Source organism: Symphodus melops (genome assembly GCF_947650265.1).
Source record: "Symphodus melops genome assembly, chromosome: 10".
NCBI classification, from domain to species: Eukaryota; Metazoa; Chordata; class Actinopteri; order Labriformes; family Labridae; genus Symphodus; species Symphodus melops.
Window position 1 is genome coordinate 23,551,679 of NC_136700.1, and position 20,951 is coordinate 23,572,629.

The window sequence follows — 20,951 nt, forward strand, 5'->3', positions numbered from 1 at the left end:
AGCTTCATTAGCGATTACAGTCAGTGGGTGGTATTACCTGCCTGATAGCCGAGTGCAGCCTGATGATATCAGCTCCCGCCGCTGAATTACAAGGCAGGGACCTAATTTTTCAGCCTCTGCTGCTCAATCCTCGCTGTTTCCTCCACTCAAGCGCTACCCGGCCGGTGTTCTGCCAGCAGCACTTCACCGGGCCTTCAGCCGCAACATGGGAATGAGAAGAGACAACATACAACGGCTTAATCACAAAGAAGGAACAGGAGACGCTGGAGCGAGGAGAAGAGAATGTAAGAGAAGAATTATGGGAATATTTCAACCCTGGTCTCATCAAAGCTGTTAACATCAATGCAGTGTTTTTTAGAAAGGTATATCAGTTAACAGATAAACAGTGGACAGGACAGTGTGTGTGCAGGCTGATAAATGATTTTATTTTTTTTCACATCTTTCGTCATTAACTTAAACCTTTTAGCAACAACATATTAAGCTTGAGTTCACTGTCGGTTGCCATTTTTTGTTGATAAAAATAACCTGTGCTGAAATCTGATTTTCAAACTTTCTTTTATCTTTTTAATTGGATGATTTCCTTTTTTTTTTTTTGGCATGATTACTGTACAACCTTTGGAGGGAGCCATCAGCCTCATCTATGCAGCAAAGGCACTGCTCAATACACAAAGAATTGCAGTGAATTTTCTAATGCGTCAGGTTGCATGCATGGTGCATCAGGTGATGGCAGCTGCCTTCAAGGTCATGACAAGTCAGAATCGTCTTATTGGTTACACAGCTACATATGATGCAGCCCACTTTTTACATGTTAAATGAGGTATTTGAGTGCCTCCTATACAATTATTTTCAGTCCTTACAGCGATGTGTTTTAGTATCAATCTGACTATAAACCAGCCCAGTGGACTGTATCAGCTGATCATATTGCTAAACATTCCAAAAGAAAACTTCTTGGTGACAATGAAGTTTGTGTCCTCACCAACTCTATTAAACAAGTGACAGTCAGAGATGGAAATGTCCCAGTTGAACAGCAGAGGTTTCACTCCTTTAAACATCACTGGAGTTTGTCTCTGCAGCCGAGGCCCTGCGTCGTTAAAGGTCAGCACTTCGTCTCTCCTGGTGCCAAGAAAGCAAATAGTACAGTGTCATTTAACAATGAGGAGATGGAGGTAAAGATAGACAGGTAACGAGGAATGAAAACGAGCTAGTGAGACGCCTACGGACGCTCGCTGACGGGAGTCAAGTGCTGGGGAACCTGCGGCGTCGCTTCCTGTGTGATTACATGTTTAATTTACTTCACATCTCAAAAATTGTCTGCTATGACAGAGCCAATTTACAGTGATCCCCGTGTGAGTGTCAGGCAAACCAAAGGAAAGGCTGCAATGAAACTGCTCCCCGCAGCCTCTAATGGAATCTCAATGAACCCCCGAGCCGGCGGGTCCAGGGGAGCAGACAGCCCCGCCATTAAAGCCGAGGACCCGCTTTACCCGAACGGCCCTCGCCTCAGCCTGTCTGTTATTATCGCTTCACTCTCCTGGGGTGAAACGCCGCCAGGCTGAAAGGAGGGAGAAAAGCAGCAGAAGAAAGAGGAGGTTACTCCAACTTAGACCTGTATACCTTGACATTTGTTGGATCCAGTTAAGCGCGGGGAGGGGGGGGGAGGGACGGCTGGGTAGCAGTTCTGTAAATTGATGGCGCTGGACACTGTGTTTATACTGATAGCTGATCACCAGGCTGTCCCTGGCACCCAATCTTGATTCCAAATAGACAAGCAAAGCACTGACATTGCACATGCTAAGTGTCTATCTGGCTGTCATTTTAAAGCAAGGTTGAAAAAAGAGAAAAATCCATCTGAGGAACAACATTATTCAAATGATTTTAATGTTTCTGAGTCTTGGGAAATTTCAGGTTTCAAATTGCAGAGCAGCGATTGAAGGTTTGTGCTTTTATCTCAAAGTCATAAACATGTTGTCTTAGAACAGACGCCGTCCACCAAATTCAATCGTGAAAGATGCAAATTAAAGACAGAAGCAATACATATGTTAATGCACTGCTGTTTAAACATTCAGACAGCTTTTAACTTCTGCAGCTGCTTTATCATTATCTGCGACAAAATTATTAGTTAAACTGTCAAATCTAAAAATCGATTTGATTACAACAATCTGTTCCCTCCACCTTCAGCATGATTTAAAACAGCATTTTACATACTTTCTTTACAGTGTCATCTTCCCCTCAGGAACTTATGCCCTCCAAACTTTAACACTGCAGAGCTCACAGATACATGTTTTACACATGATGGCAAATCACAATGCTGAGAAAACATTGTGATTACAATTGAAAGTTTTATTGTGATGATTCAAGCTATGACACCGATGCATGTTCTCTTTATACTTTAGATTACAAGTTTTTGGAAGTTTTTAAAGTGACTAAATCAAAAAGTTTTGTATGCGAGACATATCTGAGCTGAATCCAAATGTACTACAAGTCTCCAAATTTGCAGACTCACACACTTCTCAAGTTTAGTTCATCTAATCCAAATTCAGAACTTAGAGTCAACGTTCCTCATGCTGACTTTTCTCTGAACCCTCAGACAGTTTGCATGCCAAGTGTTGAGAGTCCTGTCAAAATGAAACAGACTTCTGTCTCTCTGTAAGGGATTTGAATGTAATAATAATATAAATGTTGAAATTAATAGTTTGCATATCAGTAATGCACACATAGCATTTGAAACAATTGTTGGTGGTAGTGTTTTGATGAATAGGAACTATAAAGAGATGTCAGAAAATTCAAGAGTAAATATGTGATCTTTGAAAACCTTTTTCCTTTGTGATATTAACCTGCCAGTCACTGCCTACATTTCTATTTTTATTAATGCACAGATTTAAATGAATGGTTTGCCGAAAAAGAAAAAAGGTTCTGATATGAGGTAACCAACAGCAAAAATAAATAAAATACAGAATTACATTGATCAGATGCATGCATTGTTGTCCAGGATGGGCACTTTTCCTCACAGATGAACAGGGATGTGTATGGTTTGTGAGCATGATCCTGAAAAAAAACAATGGGAACTGCCTGAACTGGCTAACAGACTTAGCATGGTAATCAGTTTAATTTGGGAAACAATGTATTATAACATCCTTAGCAACACCACATGTGCACTCATACTTAAAGCTGTATGTTTCCTAAACTCTGTAGAGAACATTTAAAACTGTTGAGTCCTGTTCGTCTCTTCTGCTTTCATCCAGTGACACTGCATGACATACTCTTTACGTCTTAGTTCATGGGACGTCTCCCTCTACTGCCTCCTTTTGGGTGGTGTTGTGTAGTGCGAGCGCAGTTTTCCAGCGCATCGTCTCCTATATAATATTTTGAAGAGGAGAAAATGGGCATGTGTAACTTATAAGGAGATTCAATGGAGGTTGTGAGCCCTGGATTTTTGTGTCCAAGTCCCAAAACACATCACTAATCCATAGTTGCAGTTAAGCATCTTTACATTCCTGCTGTTTGCTTAAACTCTTAGATGTTTATATATCCATATCCTGTTTGTTGTCTGAGAGCTCCACACTGATCGTCTCCCTCCTGATCCTGCTGTGAAACGAGCCTGAACGCGCTTCTATCTGCTACCTGCTAATAAACTAAAACTTGTTCTTGTCTGTGTGTGTGTGTGTGGGGGGATGGGGGGGGCGGGCGGGGGGGTGAGTTTGTCAGGAAGGGTGCGGGGTGTTTACTGTTTGCAGAGACTGACCCCGAACGTGTGCAGAGACAAGATGAATTTGACAGCTAATGTAAAAATAACAGACAATCATAAATCAAGGAAGCAGGCGTCGAGAGTCGATGATGAGAGTTAATCAATACAGGCCTGACTCTGCCATTGTGTGAAATGGCACTCCATTTATTACAGGGGGAGACTTGTAGGAGAAACATTATTCATATTAGAGTATGCACACGCTGGTTAGAGGGAGGCAGGAGAAGCAGGGAGAGGGAGCTGCTTAGTCATACTGCAGGTGCAAAGGGCCTGCACTTCAATGAAGACTTGACCCTAAAATGAAGAATTACTCACCGTGAGCATTATTATATGTCAAACACAACTGAAGAATATCAAAATAACAAACCAACCTGAGATGCTTCATGTTAGCCCTCATCTAAATAAGTCAAGGCCAAAGTTTCAGATCAGGCAGGAAAAAAAAGATCGAAATATCCTGTCGCCAAATCATTGGACTGTGCATCTAAAAATGGAAGTTTTTAGATCCACATGACCATTTCAATAAAATTCAAACTTTAAAATATATTTTTTTAAATACGTAAAGACCCCGAACACTACTAGTTGTACTAATACAACTCCATCTGTAGTTTGAAACTAAAAACCTGGCATTTTTCTAAAAAGGTTACAAATTTCAAAGACACAAAACAAAGAATACACAGACAGCTGTATTAAGCCATTTACATTTTCCACATTCTCCAAGATGTCATGTGACATGGACAGAGTAGATTTAAAATGTTATACTGAATATGTGACCTGAACATTTCTTTCAGTCGACATCCTGAGTTTGACAACAAAACAGATTTTTTTACTGGAGACACCTGAGCTCTCAAACTAAAGGGAACATGTCACAAACAATCACTTATTGGTAGTAATCTCTTTTTGGCAACTTATATGGTCTAAAAATGGATTTTATAAAGAGAAAAGTCTCTGTAATACGGGCACACTGCTCCCGAGAAAAACAGCATCTGTTTCCGTCGGTGACAGCCCAGAACATCCCGCTGTTTATAGACTTGAACTGTGTGATGTGTTTTCATGAAAATTGCTTTCAAATCTGAGCCTTTCATTTAGTCTTGATCCAAACATTGCTCACTAGTTTACAGTTATATAGATGTTAGGGTTAGGGTTAGGGTTAGGGTTAGTGGGTTAGGGTTAGGGTTAGGGTTTCCATGGTGTATTCAGCCTGCACTGGCAATGGTTAACTTTACCGGGGAATCACCTGCATGTACCCCATCTTATACTTAATTTTTAGGACATTTGGAGTCTTTTAGCCCGTTTGGAGAGTCAGGGCAGATGTAGCAGTAGCATCAGATCACAGACAGCGCTCTGGCACACTGGCTGATTTGAGTGGCTGTGGCTGGCCTCCTCTTGGGAAATCGGGCCTGAGGAGTGGGGCTTCTGATTTACTCCAGGCCCTGGCATGTCTCACTGATGAGCTCCAGGCAGCCCGGGCCCCATGTGGGGATTGGCTGCGACCAATATGTTCCCTTCCACTCAAAAGGACAGGGCTAATGTGCTAGAATCCTGGCCCCTGCACCCCCTCTGCAAACCCCCCTTCCACCTTCATTTAAGACTCTCTCTATCTCGCCTGACTTGCCCGCTCTCCCATTGCTTCTTCTTCTTCTTCATATCAGAGCCTCTCTATCTGTCGCCACCTCTCTCAGCCTTACTCGTATCAGGATTTCTTTTTCCCATCTTCCCCCTCTTCTCGCCTTCGCCTCCCTCTCTGCTGCTGCTTCCTCGTGCTGCAGTCATTTTTCCTCACCTGAGGCTCATTCCTAGGTTCAGGGGGAATGTATGGCTTTATTTGTATGGCGCCAGCATTTTATTGGATTCCTATTGCTTTGGAACAGAGGAAGCACATTCCAAATTCATCAAGGGCCAATTTAATTCAAAATTCATGAAGTGGGCATCCGTCAAGGTGCCGGCTCCAATGTGCTCTGTGTGTTCTCAGGGTGCCTCCATATGCACCCGAGACCATCAGTAACTCCAGTCCCATTTCCCTCTCTGATTAGAAACTACTGGGTGGTTTCCTTTGGCTCGATGCTGGATTTCATCAAAAAGACCTACACGCTTCTTTCTGTTAGATAAGGTACATCATCAAACAGGGCTGACAGAGCAGAAACGTCTGCGGCCTAACTCCTATTTCCAACAGTTAGTCACCAGTCGAGAAGTGGGAGGTGAGCCCTCCTATGAGGACATAGCTTTTGGGGTTTACAACTACTAAAACTTCACTTTACTAACTATCATCTTAGACACATTGTCCTCTGTCCTTGAAACTTTTCTGTTGCTGAAGTAGCAAAAGCACAATGGAAGAACGGGTGTGAAATCCAGACAGCAGCCATTTCTGCAAAAACATTGTACAGGCAATACTGAGGCAAACATGTAAAAACGCACCGAGAGTTAATGGTTGAAACTTTTGTATTTATGCTAAATAAAAGTTATAGTTAGATACGAAATATAAAACTGAGTTTAAACAATGATGAAAAAATGATAATGCTGCTCATCAGGCAATACCTTGTTGAGGAAAATGGGATGAAACTATTAAACCACTATTAACCATTATGGGTTTGTATATTTGTCCTTTTTTCACTTCTTTTTCAAAACCACTCATGCAGCGAGAGAACATGTTAACTCCACACAGAGAGTATCCTGTCTGTCGGATTCAAAACAGGATCCTCCTCGTTGTGAGGCAACAGCACTCACCCTCTGCACACGGTTCAGCCCCTTTTTAAAAATCAGCAAAAGCACAGTGGAATATTGGGTGTAAAAAAGTCATTTTATAGCCGACAATCAGGAAAAGGGACCAAAGCATCATCGATTGTATTATCTGAAGTTGTTTATTAATGCCAAATAAATGTTATGGTTCTATGATGTCAAATCTGAGCAAAAGCTACGATGCCTCTAACCAGGATGTACTTGTTGATGGACACTGGGATGTCTTTTGTTCAAGCAGGGTGAAACTGTAAGATAAAGAAAGCATAGGTTAGGAATATTTTTTTTGAACAAACAAAAAAGGTCCTCAGACATTAAACAGTTTTTGCACATTGAGCTCATTTCATATGTAAGTGATGCATTCCCAATACAGATGTGTTGCTTATTGCAGTAATGATAGATGATAAGTCAGATATGGAGGACAAATTACACATCACTAAACTGTTTTTGTTGTCCTTGTAAATCATTGAACAGTTCGACAGGGTTTTTTTTTTTTTACCCACTGATCACTTGAATGTGTTATGAAGTATAATAATCCTAGTGTCTCCATACAAGGTCATACATTTGTTTTCTGAAACCCCTTCAAATTTAGAGACTTTTTAAAAAAAATTCTCATCAGGTTTTACCAATCCTAATAAGACAGAAATACAGTATTTAAAATGTATAACCTAAATCATTCTGAAGGAGGGCAGTGTGACATGAAGCTTTCTTGTTCTGACAAATTTCCATCATCATCAGTGGAGCTGTCTGTTTTTCTTGTTCTGACTACATAAAGTGCTGCTTCATGCACATTTTTTCTGTAAGGACATGTGAGGCAGTCTCTGGATCTGTGCACATTCAAAGTGATCCATTATTTTGTTAATGACCTGTCAGATTTTGAGTTCTCTTTTTCTCCCACAGGAACATTTTTGTGTGTCTGTATCTGCAGACTTCTATCAGAATCTGCCCGCCTCACAAGGTGAGAGTGCTCGTTTGAGCAATTTATGGATCCCCGATGGCTTCCTTGTACAGCTTTAGCGAGCTAATATTTGGAGTTTTAATATGAATGAAGAGTTCCTGGAGGTTGGCTGGTTTTCCGCAAAGTGCAAGCTAAAGCCTAAATTATAAGTTTTAGACATGAGACAAAAAGGAAGTTTAATAAAGGAAGATTTGACATGCAGAAAACATCTTGATCATAAAAGGTTAATCAATGTTTCAGAAGAAGTCAATGTTTCATTTGAAACATTGACTTCTTCCTGTGGGCTTCATGGGCAATGATTTATAATCTATCAATTTGCCAAATTTTGTAAAGGAACAATGAAAAACTGCTGAAAACTCAAGTCAAATGTATCCTGATTTTTGCAGCTCGTTTTCTTCTGTGTTGTTGACACACAACATTTGATTATATCGTTTCACATTGGCACATTATAATATATTAATTTAATCTCAATTCTAGCATAAAGCAAACATTACAGAGCCAATCATAATTTCTCTAAACTATTTTGAAGACATTTTCATCCCGATCTTTTTTTTTTTACATTTTAAACACTTTTGATGTTGTTTGTTATACATGCATATTTAACTCTTTTATATATAGATATTTATATATTTCTTTTATGATTAATTGTATTTGTTCTAAGTTATTTGTTTTGCATCATTTTTTTTCTTGAATTGGATAGGACAGCTGCAGAGGGAGAGGACATGTTGGCAGAAGAGAGTGGCGGGATTACATGCAACAGAGGGCCGAAGTTGGATTTAAACCCATGGTCACTGCGAAAGCATTATCCTCTGTACACAGGGCCCGCAACATGACCACTAAGCTATTAGATGCTCCCCTCAATCATGTTTTAACATTTGATTTTCTGATGAACCTCTGTTTTTGTAGCCCCGCATTAAACACATTCAATTCAGTATTCAGTATTAATTGAGTCTATATGTTCTCTTTAGTGTTTGCATACAGAAAAACATGTTAAAATACTGCCATACTGTTCATCTGAAATGTATAAGACAATGGTAGTCCATTCTGATCAATAAAACATGAATTTTAAACAAAAACATATATGTGTATGAAGCTGACAGGACACAGGTGAGTAATCTATGTATTTTAACTTTGATACTGAGTCAAGAGTTCACATCACCCCCATCTTCTCCCCCGGCCCTCTCCCCTCATTCTGACCTACAAAGGCCGTTCTGAAAATTTCACACAATCTCCCTGCACAGCAGTGGTTGCACCAGCGCTGGGAGCCAATATGCTGCCATAATTGGGCCTGTAGTGGGGGCAGAGTCCAAGGCAATTAATCCTTTCCTCCTGTTGTTTGCACCCTGGTTGGCAGTGACAGGGTGCAGCGTAATTGGACAGGAGCACACTTGTCCCCTCCATTTTACATTAATATCCCTTCAACTCCAGACTCTAATCCCGGCCAGGTTGAGAATCCCACTTCTGCCACCAATATCCACTCTGTCTCTCTCTCCTGCTCTCTCACTCCCACCTGTCAACTCCCCACCATCGCCATGCTGGGCTAATCTACAGCCCTGATGAAGTGAATGGTTAGCTGAGATTGAAGTGGACAAAATGGGATGAGGAACGGTGGAGAGTATGTGTGTGTGTGTGTATGTGTGTGTGTGTGTGTGTGTGCAAGTATGCCTGGCCAAGTAAGGTTTGGGTTTGTGCAGAAGCTGACTGGATTTAAGACTCCAAACTGACATGTTTACTGTAACTTTTTCGACAATGGACAGAAAATCTGCAGCACGTTGAAGACTTACAAGCATTTAGATACAGAACAAGAATTTTGTATCCAACATAACTTGAAAATACTACATGATGTTAAGATATACGAGACCATATCCAAGTTATCAAAGACAGTCAGGTGCATTGCTGTTTGCAAAAGAAAACAACAACAATGAGGAATGTGGGGGTCATAAAGAAGAGGCTGATCTAAAAAGGTGAGTTTTGAGCTGAGATTAAAACAATACAATATTGATCTCATATTTCAATAGTTTTAAAAAGTACTATATATTAAAAATAAATAAATTCATGGATCTAAAGTCATAATTTTGACTGCCAGATTCAATAAAAGAGAAAAGCATCTAAGTCCATTTATTCCATCCGTGACATCAACTCTCCCCACCTTCAAATCACTGTTTAGCAATATTTACTGAAGTATCAAACAATTGCAACACAACTTTCTTGGATTCTTCGTTGTTTTAAAAAATATCTTTTACAATCTTAGTTCAAATTGATGCTGATTGGTTTAAACCAACTGGATTAACTTCTTTATCACCAATGTCCCTTGCAGCTTTTATTTTTGAATGAACACCCTTGTTCCTTTGTCAACAGCATTATTTGTTTAATGGAAAAACAGAAATGATGCAGAGGCATGAAACAGAAATAGCTAGAAAAACAGCATGAGGTGGTGTTCAATCAAAGTATAGTCTGGAGTTCCTTCAGGTTCCTGATCCAGATTCCCACAATCCATATAGAAACCGCACTATGTTGCTAAAAAGTGAATTTACCATGTGTTACTGTAACGGTTAAGCCTATCCAGAATGCTAGTCAACATGTCCACGTAACAAGTGGCAAAACTATATCCATTACATCCACACATAAAAAGCAAATAGCAGACAAAAACAACAAGTCTTGTAACCTCCTTTTTCTTTCCTTAGATGAATCTTTTGACCCAACTGAATGAGTCTTAACCACAGATTTAATCTATGGTTTATATGACTCATTACTTCAGCCATGAAGTAATGTGCATAAATGTCTCCATCACGCATAAAAAAAAACTTCACTGTGATCCACGCAGAGCATATGAACGTAGTCAGTAATCCATGATAATAAAGAACATTACATCTGTCTTAGACATACATTCTTTAACCTCACACCTTAGACATGGCTCCATCTCCCCCTCCCCCTCCCTTTAATCCCCAAAACTCTCATATTATTCTTCTCCTTTGAACACCCCGTCCCCTCCACTACCATCCCCTCCCCTCCTTTCTGGGCCATTTCTAATCTCTTCAAGCGACTCTTCTAAGCCTAGGTGTGCTTCAAAAACAAATCAATAGAAGTATAATAGCACTGTGCATGCTTTGTAATTTTTATATCATTCTTTTTTTCTCTGCTCCCCCCCACTTACTTACTTCTCATGCAACAGGAGAGAGTGGGAGGGGCGGGGCTGCATACAGTAGAGTGCCCTCATAAACTTTATTTAGTATTCTATGAATTTCAGATCAGTTATGTTTCATAATGACACAGCAATGCGGTGGAGGTTTGGAGGGGAGGTGTGGGAGGGGGGCAGGTGGAGAGGAGACAGGGCAGGCGGAGGGAGAAAAAGGAAAAATCAATACAACTAGCACACTTTTTTCCCCGGCATGGCAAAGAGAGGGGATCTATTGTGGGGGAATGATGATTTATGTCAGGGGTGGAAGGGCCGTCAGGGTGCGTCGGGGACGAAGGTGTGCGCCAATAATGATTAATGCCCTCCATCCTGGAGACAACCCAGCCAGCACTCTTTCAGTCTACCCCCACACACCCCCCCATCCCACCTCTCTCCTTTAGCACCAGCACCACCCCCTCCCCCTCCTGGTCCTCCATCTTTGACTCAGGACCTTTGCCTCCTGTTTAGACTGTAAATGCTTTCTTTCTCACCACATAGGCACACTTTTCCAGTTGGATACATCTCAAATACATAACAATAAATGACTTTGAAAAAAGTTTGATTATCATATTTGCATAACGCTGTTGCCTTTTTGAATTTTGTTGCATACAATTTTCAGAGGAATGCATCCTCGAAGTCTTTCCTTTATACCAGCATGCAACTGCAGGTTGTATTTTCAAACCAATATTTAATTTATAAATTCACATTGGTGTAATTTAGTTTTTTTGTTCTAAAGTCCAGCTGAAATATTTCTAATGTAAAGTTCCGAACAAATCATCTGACTCAACATCCACGTTGTTCTCAAAGTTGTAACATATTCAGTGGACATTTTATACTGTGTTTTCTCCCGAGGGTCTAAAATATTGGGTTCAGGACCCGGGTCTTGAATTTGCTAACACCTCTGAGTGAGTCTCCTTCAGCTCAAGTTGTTGATATCTAACTGAAGTTCCACTCAAATACCTAGATTTGAAAGAGCGGTTGCAAAAATCTTGAGCTTATTTACCTCCACACAGAATGAAAGAAGTGTTGGTGACGGATGAAGAGGTCAAAAAATGTTGAATGAGAATCAGTTTAGCATTTACATTCACTCGGGAAGCGGTGTCTGAAAATAAGTCCTTTAAAGCTATGTGTTTAACTTCAAACACACCCAGATGTGTTAAACACAGCTGATCTACTTTCACCAAAACCACACTCTATACCGTTGTATACCGTGTATCACAGCTGCAGCTGTTTCACTGCACATGTTCTCTGTTCACTGTACTTGATTGGTTCAATACGTAGACAAAAAATCTACCAAAAAAATATCTGGACAATTTTGAGGGTGAGCGGTTTGTGTGAAAACAAACAAACCATCCAGACATTTTCCAACCGCCCCTTTCTGAAATCTCTGTATGAAGTCATTGTGAGTCAATGTGTGAACAAAGCTGAAAACATTCAGGAAATTCACTTTGAGTGACCAGGTGGGGTTGAACACATGTATTTCACGAGACCTGTGAGCGACAGGTGATATTTTTTCACACAGTGAAGCTGCTTCACACTCAATCTGTGAATACTTTCAGTAAAACAGTGCACTGATATAAAGTTTAAAATCTGTAATTATAGTCTCAGACTCTGTTGCATCATCTGTCTTTTCCCTGCTTTCATTTTTATGTAAATCTGAGGAGGACATTTGAGCACGAGAAAATCAGCATAGTTCAGGATTTGACTGTCTTAAATGTTCTCTATGTTCAGTATGCTTATGAGAACACATTACTTTACTTTTATAGAGGCACATACAGATTTAGGAACATCCATTTTTTTCTATGGGTGGGATGTCTTATTGCAATTGAGTCCTGTTTGTACTAAAACAAGTCATTGTTCTCCCAAAGAACAATATAACAACCACTGAAAGTTGCTAACATTAGCACCACAAGCTCCAGGTCATGACAGACCAAGTCAATGTTTATGCAGCAATACAAGTGACTGTAAATGTGAAGCTGTGTTTTTTTTCCCTTCATTTTGAAGAGTGAATTATTTTTTAATTTCACAGACATTCTGTCTTTAATACTGGTACTAAATAACAATCCTTCAGTAAATGCTGCACTGTTAAATGCTATGATTTCCCTGTAACTAACTGTCACTCTGTACCTTTTATTAGCATAAAAAGACCACTTAACAGGTTTTGCATGTGTTAATCTACACTCCTGTTTGTTCTCCGCAGCAGTTAGTCAATTTTAGATTTTCAGAATATTAGTCTTCTAATTACTGTCCCTCTACCCGCTTCTTGCTCTCACACCCCACGCCTCCTCCGTCCCCTCCACCCCCCCTCCTCTCCCTCCATGCTGCTCTGGCTGTGCCATGAGGTGATGGATCTGTGGCTCCCCAGCTGTGTGGCTGCAGGACAGGGGCGGTCACTTTTAAGCCCAGCATCAGCACTTTGTCTCTGCCAGAGCTGTCAGCTCTCGCCACTCGCTACAAAGAAAAAGAACAGAGAGGCAAAAGAAAGAGGGAGGTGAGAACGACGGAGCGAGCCGAGGAGGGTGAGACAGACAGAGTGAGAGATGGCCGCCCGATGAAGGAAATGAATAGACGGAGGACACTCAACAGACAGGAGATGGAAAGAGAGATGAAGGAGAGGAGACAAAGTGCTTGTCTGTTCTGTCATGCTACAGCCAAGAGGCCCTGTAGACACCAGTGTGTGTTTGTGAGAACATTTTGTTGCATATTTGTCCTGTTTGGAAACTTTCAGCACATCATGCAGCTGTGGTCCTGCGCTAATGATAAGCTAAAGCTACTCTTATTGTAGAGGTTTGTGTCTTCCTTTTTGCACAAATCAAGGTTGCTTGATACCAACAACGTTACAGTGAACCTAAAGTTCTTTATAGCAACAAGTTTCTTACTTGGAACCAAGAAAAGTCTCTCTCATGACTCTATTCACTGAAGACATGTTACATAAGAATACTTTTTCATCTTCAGATCTATCAGGGTGTGCAAGTCAATATACTTCCTGGTTGAGAGGCGCTGGACAAATAGAAGTGTATGAAAGTCCACCAGCTTTTGCTAAGCAGATGACCTCAGGCTTCTCTCTTATTGGCTCAACTCTCTGCACCCAAAGACACTCCCACTGTCATTGGCTTTGAATGGCATTCTTTCAATGCTGTTTCCTCTTATGTCATTGGACTACACACCTTCTGTTATGTTCAAATGATTTTGATTATTTGGTGGGGGGGAGGGGGGGGGGCTGCCATTTAAAACGCAACTTTTACGCTTCTGAGACGTCTCTCCCTCGATGTCCCAGAGGCGTGGTGGAGGGCAAACTAGAGAAAGAAATCAAACATTCAGATGATGATGCGGTTATTGCCTAGCCACATTTCTTAGATAGGAACTTTTAACAGTATAATGGAAACAGGGAATACAAATACTCAATGTATTTTCCCCCGTGCTGCTTTGGGCGTAATATCCAACACATGTAATTGTTGCTCCATTTACAACATATTGTTGGCTGTTTGTGGAAATATAAAGCCGAATGAGATGTTAGTCTTTCTTTTGTTAAATGAACTTCACCTTTGTTAATCAAATAAAACTTTCTATACATCCTTCACCCCATATTCTCCCAACATTTACAGTCTACAAATGAGGGTGAGCACATGAGGATGTACAAAACCCGGTTATATTGTCAATCCTGTTCGATGTCACCTCTGGTCCACTTAAAGAATGAGCAGGGAGATTGGATTTCCACCAATGATACGTCGCACGCAGGAGGCCATTCATATGCGGTACATGTTCTCACATTGTGTCGGCTATTCAAGAGGAACCTCCATGTGGAAGGCAGCCTTCGGAACGGGCCTTATTATTACCTGTGAAGCAGGGAGCGCCCTTCTGAACTATTCTAATGCGTGAATGGGACATGGGCTCTATGGATAGGGGGAGGAGCGGAGGCAGGAAGAAAGGTGGTGAGAGAGGGGGGAGACTATTGTGTCCTCTGTTGCATGTGTGCACATCTCTGCAAACACCGCAGGGTGGAGGTTAATACTGGCCTCTGCAGTGGCCTGTTTCAACCTTTAGGGGGCAACGCAGGGTCCTGTAGCAAAGGACAACAACAGTGGGGATCGCCTGAACACGAAAACAAATGATGCTTTCTATCTAATTTGCTTCAGAGTGTGCAGCTTTAGATTTCGTAGGTAAGACTGAATGAACAAGGGGACTCTGGGTACAAAGGCTGAGAGGTGGGAGGAGGGCTGAAAACCTCATTTCCATCCTCCACTGCCTCCCTCTGCCTCTGTGTAAGAGATTACTCCTCAGCACACCAACACATATTCGAAGGTGAGTGTGTGAGAGACTGTTTTCAGCAGGAAGGTTCTTTGTAAGGGTAGAACAGATGTCAGATATTTGAAGTTTACATGTGGAAGATAAAAAGACAAAAAAAAAAAAACACAGGAATGATGGCTGGATAAGGTCAACGGTTGATTAACTGCATTATTAAAAATAGGGAATAACTGAATAAATCCTAAAACTGCTTCACATGGTAGTTACACTCAGCAGTGCAGTCTGTAAATACTAAGTTTCAGTTTTTGAGTTGACCATTGCTATAGTAGTCACTTGATTGGTCAGATGATCGGGATGATCATGACTGAAAAGACCATCATTTGCATCAGCCTTTGTGCTCCAACAAGCATAGTGTTTTCAAACTGAAAGGTTGTAAGTGCCCGTTTTGGAACTTTTCAATAATCTAGCAAAATGTGCATTTAAAAAAAAAATAATAATAATTATAAAACCTGCAAGTAGAAATAATGTCAGCCGTCCAAACAGGCTTTATGGCTTTGCTAAAAGGTGGGTATAGGTAATTTCCTCCAGATACACTTTTTAAGTTTTTGGTTGAAATTGTCTTCATGTCCTGATAATGATTAAGATCTTCTGTGATCTTAAAAAGGAATGAAGAAATCTGTAGCAGTTCTAAACCTGCTAAAACTTCGACCAATGTCAGATCGACAGTTTGTTCTTTATAAACCAATCAAGCCTCTCTACCCCATGCATGCACAAGCCCACACTCAAAGCATGAGCTGAAATCTGCTTCTGGACCAATGGCGCTCGTGCATGTAAGTAAGGGGCGTGGCTTTTGAGGCAGCACAGAGGGAAGGAGTGAAGAAGGAGAACGGAGAGGACGCCACTTTCAAAATCATGCTAGTTTTCGAAAATTACCGACCCTGCCTTTAACTTGCAGTCGAATAGCAACCTTTACACAACTGACTTTTTGGGAATCCTAAATGACTGATTGGTTTTTAATATTTTGGACCTAAAACAAAATCCACAGTTGACAAGTTTTCTTATATGGGACATTTAATCTACTTTTGTCCAGTAGTAATCTGCCATTTTAAAGCAGCATTATAATGTCATAGCTTGAAAGAAAGTTGAATTTACTTATTTTTTCAAAGTCTGAACGTACAACCAACGTGCTGTTTGCACTTGAAATGGGACAGGTGGACACCTACTGCACCGTAGCACAGTCAGAAGTACTTCTGTCCATAAATTGACCCTCCTCCTGTGCTTCCATATGGGAGAATAATACAATTTCCCAATAAAGCCATAACTTTAGCTCAACTGAAGTGGGATTGTTGCTGCAGCCTTGTTGATGGAGCCAAGGTTTCATTTTAGTATTTACTTTACCTTGAGATGATAAATAAATGTTGAAAATGTTTGTTTTATTACCAAGTTTTTGGTAAACATGTGCATATAGAGAATTCATTTCCCATTTGTTGAGCCTCAGCCTTGAGCCTTAGCCTTGGCGATGTAGCCGGAGTTCAGCCTGCTGATCAATAGTAAATCAGCCCACTGGGGAAAGGACAGAAGAAGAATAGAAAAGGACAACAAAGGCGAGTCCCGCTCTCTCCATTTCACCCAGCTGCATCTTTTTCCTCTCACCTTGCACCATCGACCCTGGACCCGTGCACACTCCCAACATCCCTGTGTAAACACAAAGCTACTTGCTATTCTTCATCACTTAACTGAACAAGTGTGTTTGCGGTCTGCCGCCCTTCAACCAATAATTATCAACACGGCTCCACATGAATTCTTAACAAAATCAGAATAAGAGCTCATGCATTGAGCTTTTCAGCTTTTCAGACGACTAAGAAAGAGAAGCAGCTTTGTTTACTCTCAAGTGTTCCATATTTTCAAATCTGCATTCAGCAGGTTTCATGAAGAGCTGCTGAAAATAACAGAACAATACTACTATGGTGCATGATTCAATGAATGCCTCAGCCCTTCAGAAAAAAATATAACACACTCCACGTGATAATATGGAGAACGTAGGTGGACACCTTCATTCGTGTCAGGTTTGCTCTACTTAAGCATCATTATTCTGGATCTTTTACATTTTTTTGTAATTTACCAACATAGTGAAGCAAGCTTTGTGACAGGGAGCAGAACCTTGAGACAGAGAGGAGAAAAACAGTCTTATGGTATGTCTGCTCAGAGTTATCTCTGCTGCTGAATGGCAAATGAAATGTTGAGAGGTCAACAAGAGCAAAAAAAGAAGGGTTTATTCAAAAGGTGTTATCTCTGAATCCTAGAGTAAAAGTCATGTAAGCATGCATCAGATACTCTGCATGATTCACTGAGTACTGTTAGCAAAGTGCAAAGGCATTGCCTCTGCTTTGTTTGTCCGGCCTTTCTCTGACTAAATCTTGATCCTACAACTAATCAGTTCAAATACATCACTGATGTTGTATTTCCCTTTTTTAAAGATTTATGTTGGCATTTTTGCATTTATTAGAGAGGAAGGACAGTGGACAGAAGCAGAAATCAGGGAGAGACAGTGGGAAACAACATGCGGGAAAGGAGCCACAAGCTGGACGTGGAGTCGGGTAGCCATTGTGAGGACGATAGCCTCCACACATGGGGACGCGAGCACTAACCACTGCGCCACCAGCGCCCCCCAAAAACTCACAATTTTAAACCTGCTGCTTCATCCCTGATGGAGACGATGATGACTTGAGTTTATGGATTGGAGCAGCGGTTTCTGACAAAAAGAAGAGACACTATTTTAATAAAGGTTCAGAATAAATCACTATATGTGATATTGATTAAGAGGAACTTTAGATTGGGACTTGGGTTATTAAAATGTTTCAAATAGTTGGACTCTGAGACACACTGATGAGCTAATAGTGAGAATATGAACTTGATTAGAACAACATCACCCTGCAGACTATAAGGATGTCATCTTATTTTACCTGTATTGTCGGTTTTAAAAACAACTAACGTGCCAGTCTTGGTGTTTGGGCGTGTCTGACACTGCTGCATGAGACATTTAAACCAAGAAGAAGAAGGGAAAAAAACGTTTATTGCAGCCCTTTAAAACATATCCACTCATTTGAATGCGGTTGTATTCATTTTCATTGGGTTAAGATTGGCATAAATATTCTCAATGTAGATACTTTCTTATGTAAGAGGGTACAATGATGGTGTTCCCCTTAGCCACAACTTGATAACATCTACATTGTTGTGTTTAAGCTTTGTCAAACGATTTTTGTGATCATCAACCAATTTAGTACATGACATCCTGCATAGACACTTGCAGGGCGACGTTGAACATGAAAAAGTCCATCCCTGGGGAGATTAGATATACTCAGCTGGAGAGTTTTCCCATCAATCCAGCTACAGTAGGAGTCTCTTTTTTTTCACTCATCATAAGAATGAACTCCTCAGCAGCTAAATATAGAGGTGAGCCTCAGAGTCCAAGTCTCGGGGGCTCTGGACGGGTCTTATTTGATAATTTGACCTCATTTTATGGCTCCTATATAAAGCAGCCTTAGTGGAATTACAAGCAGAGACACCAAGAGAAGGGCTGGAAGGGGTAGTGTGTGTGTGAGGAAGGGCAAAAGGGCATATCATCTACACACACACACACACACATCTGTATATTTGTGTGTGTGTGTGTGTGTGTGTGTGTGTGTGTGTGTGTGGGTGTGTGTGTGTGTGTGTGTAAATGTGTAAGAGAAGTCAGTGGCAGCTTCAACCGAGCAAGAAAAAGTGGAGCGGATCCCAGTGGTGAGAATATTAGTGCCTGTGAATTATAAAACTATTAACCAGAATGTAGCTCCCAATTAAAAGATGATTCAATATCAAGATCTGATGGCTGAATTTTGATTAAGCAGAGACCCCATTAGGAGCGAGGGAGATGGACGGCGGTCGGCGACTGGGCGTCCACTTAAGAGGCAGTGGTCTAACACAGATTTGTCTCTTTTTGGGCAAATTAAGGTTAATTACTTTAAATAACATGGCTGGGAGCGAGTAAAGGAAGAGATGTGCTTTAATTCTCTGGACAGTCAGAGGAGGTGAACCTGCTTGTCTGCTGCAGGATATCTTGAAGTACAGGGTGAATGAGCACACACACACACACACACACACACACACACACACATTTACATAATATTGTGTGTAACATAAAGGTCTCTGTGTGAATAAATGTATTCAATAAATCATCAAACCTGATAAACTCTTATTTAAATCAGAACCCCGAACCCAACTTTAACCCAAAATATACCTGAACCACATTTCCCACATGATCCTGATTGCTTTTTTCTTTATGAAAATCAATTTATATAACTGTCAGTTTCTTCTGGGTCCGTTTGCCACGAGTTCTGTCAGTGCGTGGTGCTGCGTGCACAAACTTCTGCATGCACCACAGATTGTCTCTGGCACATGCCAACAGCGCCTCTCCAATCTGCTCTGCTCCAAATACAAGCAGTCTATTTTCTACAGAGCCTGCAGCAAGCATGCGAGAGGGGACCAGAGGGTAAATCTAAGAAACGCACATACCAACCAGTCAATTTTAAAATAAAACACAATATACAGAATCCAGATCATATACAGTATACAGTTTGATGACCTTATCCCCACCTGAGTTTGCAGTTCTCCTGATCTTTTTGAACCCACAAGTCAAGCTGCTCATGGCTGCACTGCGCTGTGTTCAAAACAGACCAGGTTGGGAAGGGACGTATGCCATCAGATGTAGCAAAACCAAAGTAGAGACAGAAACCTGAACACACGGATCCCGAGGAAACCGCTAGGGGGATTATTGCAAAGACCTCCTCACAGCCAAGGTTGAAGCCAAATGTGAAATAAATTGGCTTTAGATATCAGTGAAGCTTAAATGAGACCAGAAAAAGTAAAAAAAATTCCCACATCCTCTATGAGTCAAAAGAAAAAAGTAAAGCCTTTTACAGTGCAACGTGTCAACTACATGACCACTTTCAGAATGGAGTCAAGTGTCTGTTTTTACTTCTCTTTCTCCCTGTTGTGTATCGATCTGATGAAGTCTGTCATTGATTTGTCAAACAAAGCAAACAGACACACAACCTGCTGTGAATTACGTGTATTATGCAAGATAAACCTACCGACCACATTAACAGTTTAAACACAAGCTATGATAATCAGTGAATAATCAGAGTGCTAAGGTCGACTCCTCAAAGAACATGAACCAACAAAATCCATCGGATGAGCTCGTTCAAATATGGAAGCTGTGAAAATAGATGCTAAAAGCTGCTAAAGTTAAGCATTATTTAGAAAATAATATTAAAACTCCTGTTGGATGTTTGGTACAGGTCTTCCACATCCTTTGAATATTTCAAGGCAAATGATGGGTATTTATAAAAGTACTCAAATTGAATGGGAATAGCTTTAAAATGATTGGTATGGTTATCATTATTTTCTATACTGAAATGGAGATTTAATGTAAAATAACTCAAGTACAGTAGATGTTCAATCGCATGATATTTGGCCGTTCCCACTTCTTCAGTCTGTTTACCTCTCCCCTGTTGTCCTCTTTGTTTAGGACCCTCAAAGGCTGCACATGGCGTTTAACACCTCCTGAAGGACATCACTTCCTCCATATTTCTTCACCAACAGCAGACACAACAAAACCCAGCTTGCTTTTGAAGAAGGGAATTACATGACTGACACAGGCAGTGTATTCTCACAGAGTCTCTCTGCGTCCGTTTGTTTTTCTAGTTTTCTCTAAAAACAGTGTTGAAAAACAAACCTCAAGTTCTGTTAATTCAAGGCATTTGCTGTGTTGGTAAAATGTAAAAAAAAAAGGACATAACTCATCCTATATATTAAAATCTAAAAAAAACAAAACAATGGGAGCTGAAAGCACTTTTTGTCGCTCTCCATGGTTCTGAACTTGTCCAACTCGATACACTGCATTATCCCTCTGGGGAAATTGTCAAGTATAATCAAAAACATATCATAAGTCTTTGTGCATTCATCATTAATTTAGCATCTTCTGGCCTTTGAGAGGAAACTACATGTTTTGGTTTTACTCTGTTTGTTTGGACGGCTGTGGATCATTTGACTCCAAGTTGCTC

At 40.7% G+C, this 20,951-nt stretch overlaps 1 long non-coding RNA gene across 2 annotated transcripts in view; it reads right to left on the reverse strand.

Moving 5' to 3' along the window:
• LOC306830928 overlaps positions 1-20,951 on the reverse strand; it is a 131,751-nt gene that overhangs the window by 66,757 nt on the left and 44,043 nt on the right. For both annotated transcript variants that reach the window (XR_013780031.1, XR_013780032.1), the window contains exon 3: positions 38-192. This is a non-coding gene — a long non-coding RNA (uncharacterized lncRNA). The remainder of the gene's footprint in view (positions 1-37; positions 193-20,951) is intronic.